This window comes from Macadamia integrifolia, chromosome 14 (assembly GCF_013358625.1).
Source record: "Macadamia integrifolia cultivar HAES 741 chromosome 14, SCU_Mint_v3, whole genome shotgun sequence".
NCBI lineage: Eukaryota > Viridiplantae > Streptophyta > Magnoliopsida > Proteales > Proteaceae > Macadamia > Macadamia integrifolia.
Window position 1 is genome coordinate 24,504,408 of NC_056570.1, and position 4,945 is coordinate 24,509,352.

Consider the following 4,945-nt stretch of genomic DNA (forward strand, 5'->3'; position numbering starts at 1 on the left):
CACAGATGCATGAAACTCATTTGTGCGGGGTTGCAACTCAAGAAGGAGGCCAACTCTTGGTGGCAAGCCTCTAAGCCCATATTGTTGGATGTCCATCCAGAACCCACCTGGAAATAGTTCAAGGAGTTGTTCTTGGACAATCATTACCCACGCAGCTTCAGAGACCGCAAGGAAACTGAGTTTATGGCCTTAACTCAAGGAGGTAAGACTATCCTTGAGTACCAACAGCAATTTGAGAGCTTGTTCCATTTTGCCCCAAGGCATATGATGACAGCTGAAGAGAAGGCTGCGAGATTTCTAAAGGGCCTAAAGGCATCCATTGGGTCTGTAGTGGAGGTCTTAGATTTGACCGACTATGGCCAGATTGTGCAGAAGGCCAAGACCATGGAGGATAAGCGAAAGGGAAAACAGTCCCTCACCCCTGGACTGTGGAAGAGAATAAATCCATTTTCGAATATGGGTAACTCCTCCAAGGCATACCGCAGATCGTACAGTTCTGGGCCTATATATAGGCAACCCTATAGACCATCTGGCTACCCTTCTAGACCAGCTGGGTCCACATCTTTTGACCCGAACACTAGTGTGGCACCTACAGTTCCAAGGCCGCCCTGACCTCCAGCTTCAATGGGTCAAGTGCAGAGGGGCCCCGCCCCAGTTCTGACATCTCAGATCTGTTGCTTTAACTGCCATTCCTATGGGCACTATACAAAAGACTATCGGGTCAGACCAGCCTTGCCCTCCAGTCAGCCCGCGGCGTACCGACCTCCCTTAACTCGGGGGAACCAACCGCAGGGAAGGATGTATGCTCTATCAGCTGAGGAAGCTGAGGCCAGTACAGAAGTAGTAGTAAGTACATTTTAAATTAAGAATTTCCTTATGTTAATTATTGATGACCTGCTGAAATTATATGCATTGTTACAATAGGTGTCCTACCTATATCAGGCATACCAGCCTATGTTTTATTCGATTCAGGAGCTACACATTCATTCGCATCTAAGAGATTTGTCGAGAAACTTGGGATGCCACTCAGAATCCTAAATCATGGAATGATTGTTAGTATGCCTACTGGTAAAGTTACTCAGTTAAAGGAGGTGTATGGGTCGTGCCCAGTGGAAATTAGTGGGAAGAACTTTGATGCACAACTCATTAAGTTCAATATGTAGAATTTTAATGTTATACTGGGCATGGATTGGTTGTCGGCTCATCGAGCTAATGTGATGTGTGCTGAAAAGTTGATTAGGGTGATAGATGACGAAGGAAGAGAATTAGTATACCGAGCAGATAAAATGAAACGGGTGAGAAAGGTCCTTGTCTCCGCCCTTCAAGCGGTAAAATTGTTGGAAAGTGGATGTCAAGGCTACTTAGCATCGGTACTTGATGTTGATGCAAGGATTACACCTCTAGAAGAGGTAAAGGTGGTTAAAGAGTTTCCCGACATCTTCCCAGATGATCTGATGCATTTACCACCTGATAGGGAGTTGGAGTTTGCCATAGATTTGACTCCTGGAGCAACTCCAGTATCTAAGGCTCCGTACAGGATGGCACCAGCTGAATTAAATGAGTTGTAGATGCAGTTGCAGGAATTATTGGAAAAGGGGTTTATTCGCCCAAGTGTTTCACCTTGGGGTGCCCCAGTATTGTTTGTCAAGAAGAAAGATGGCAGCTTGCGTATGTGCATTGATTACCGGGAGTTGAATAAGCTAACCATTAAGAACCGGTATCCATTGCCCCGCATTGATGATTTATTTGACCAACTGCAGGGTGCAAGGGTATTTTCAAAAATAGACCTTAGATCCGGCTATTATCAGCTCAAGATAAAGAGCAACGATATACCCAAGACAGCATTTAGGACTCGGTATGGTCACTATGAGTTCCTATTGTTATCTTTTGGGTTAACCAATGCACCAGCAGCCTTCATGGATTTAATGAATCGAGTATTTCACGATGTCCTCGATAAATGGGTAATTATTTTTATTAATGACATCTTGATCTACTCCAAGACAGAAGAGGAGCACACTCAACACTTGAGAATGGTGTTATAGAGGTTGAGAGAACAACAGTTGTTTGCCAAATGCAGCAAATGTGAATTCTGGCTTGAACAAGTTGGATTTCTGGGGCACGTAGTGTCTAAGGCTGGAATCGAGGTGGATCCTGATAAGGTGAAAGCAGTAGTAGAATGGGAAAGCCCTAAGAATGTCACTGAAATTAGAAGCTTCTTAGGTTTGGCTAGATATTACCAGCGCTTCATTGAAAATTTTGCTCAAATCTTAGCGCCAATGACTAAATTAACCAAAAAGGGTGTGAAATTCGACTAGGTAGAGGAATGTGAGAAGAGTTTCTAGGAATTGAAGAAGAGGTTGGTGTCAACCCCTGTGTTGACCATCCCTGAAGCACAGGTGGAATGATGGTCTACACTGATGCTTCCAAAGTTGGGTTGGGTTGGGTTGGGTTGTGTTCTAATGCAACGCGGAAAGGTGATAGCATATACTTCCCGACAACTAAAGGAGTATGAGAAGAACTACCCCACTCATGACTTAGAACTAGCTGCAGTCATTTTTGCCCTTAAGATTTGGCGACATTATTTGTATGGGGAGAAGTGTGAGATATACAGTGATCACAAAAGCCTTAAGTACTTTTTTCACCCAAAAGGATTTGAACATGAGGCAGAGGAGATGGCTTGAGCTCATGAAGGATTATGACTGCGACATTCAATATCATCCCGGTAAGGCTAATGTAGTCGCAGATGCGTTGAGTCGGAAGGCATAGACTGTGTCACTCTCATGCTTAGCAGTCAGCCCACCACTTGTGCAGGAGGCGACACTAATGGATGAAGCTCTCTTACATGAAGGAGCAACCTTAGAATTGGAACATCAACCAGAAAACCTTAAATGGTTGACTGTATCCTTGACGGCTCTACAGGTGCATCCGGCTATTAGGCAAGAGGTAATAATGAAACAACCTTTGGATGCTGAATTACAGCGGATCAGAGTTAAGGTTCAAGATCAAACAATGAACGACCCAGATTTTGTTTTAGCCAGTGATGGGACATTAATGTTTCGAGGCAGATTGTGTGTACCCGATGATTTGGATATACAAGATAAGATACTGTGAGAAGCACATAGCTCCGAGTACTCACTCCACCCAGGAAGTACAAAGATGTACAAAGATCTCAAACAAAATTACTGGTGGCCAAGCATGAAAGTCACAATAGCTCTGTATATGGCAACTTGTCTTACATGCCAAAAAGTAAAAGCTACGAGGCATCGACCTTATGGTACTCTTCGGCGACTCCCAGTACCAGAATGGAAGTGGGATAAGATTACAATGGACTTCGTCACCGGACTACCATGTACACCTAAGGGGATGGACGCGATATGGGTGATCATTGATCGGCTTACTAAGACTGCTCATTTCATTCCCATCAAGACCAAGTTCTCTATGGCCAAACTAGCACAACTTTACATGGATAACATAGTGCGCTTGCATGGAGTGCCAGTGAGCATTGTATCAGATAGGGACCCAAGGTTCACTTTCAGATTTTGGAAAAGCTTCCAGCGTGCCTTGGGATCACAATTGAATTTGAGTACTGCTTTCCACCCACAGACTGATGGTCAGTCGGAGCGAACCATACAGATTTTAGAAGACATGCTCAGGGCATGTGCAATGGAAATGTGTGGTAGTTGGGAAGAATATATACCCCTTATGGAGTTTGCCTATAACAACAGTTACCAAGCTACAATTGGGATGGCTCCGTATGAGGCATTATATGGCAGGAAGTGCAGAACTCCTTTGTATTGGGATGAGGTAGGTGAACGGCGAATGTTAGGACCTGAAATGATACAGATGACTTGTGACAAGATCGATGTTATTCGAGAACGGATTAAAGCAGCTCAGTCCTGTCAAAAGAGCTATGCAGACACCCGCAGAAAAGACATTGAATTTCAACAAGGAGAAAAGGTATTTCTCAAGATCTCTCCTACTAAAGGGTTGCAAAGGTTTCACAGAAAGGGGAAGTTGAGCCCAAGATACATGGACCATTTGAGATCTTAGCCCAGGTTGGCTCAGTAGCCTACATGCTTGCTCTGCCACCTTCGCTCGGGGATGTTTATAACGTATTTCATGTATCCATGTTGAAGCGATACATTCATGATCCCTCTCATGTATTACCGGTGGAACCAGAATATCTAGCAGCTGACATGACCTATACAGAGCAGTCGGCTGAAATTTTGGACCGAAAGGTGAAGACCCTTCACAACCGCTCCATTTCCTACGTAAAGGTGCGACGGGCTAATCATTCACTTGAAGAAGCATCATGGGAGAAAGAGGAGAAAATCCAAGCCAAGTACCCTCATCTTTTTGAACAACCAGGTACGCCAATTTCGAGGATGAAATTTTCAGAAGGGGGGGTAAATGTAATACTCTACTTCTTAAACCCGGTCTGATTTCATGGTTGACCCGGTTTAACCATGCAGGACCCGAACCGGAGAGAGCTAATGCGGGTTCCTTATGGACCATAATGGCAAGCGTGACCTTAAACACCGGCTGGCCCGACAAGTCCGAGTCAGTGCCAGAAGAGACGGGGGTACCCAAGCCGTGTATATGCTCCTATCATAAGGCCATGTACGGATAAAGCAGGTATGTAGCCGTATCAAAGTGGTGCATATGTATATTACATCTTATGCCAAGAGTGAGATTCGTGCCAAGGGCCGAATTCTGTCAAAATCCCACTTGTTGGCCAAGTTTTGGCCCTCAGGTGGGTGGACAGGTGGGCGCATCCACCCACCTGAGTGACCCACCCGAGTGACCCACCCATGTGATTACTTAGTTATTTTAGGAAGTATAAATAGCATTTATGTTTTCTTTTTTTCTTTTCTCATTTATGACACTCGGACGTTGGTGAGAAGAGTAAAGAGGAGAGAGAAAAGAAGGGAAAGAAGAGGAGAAG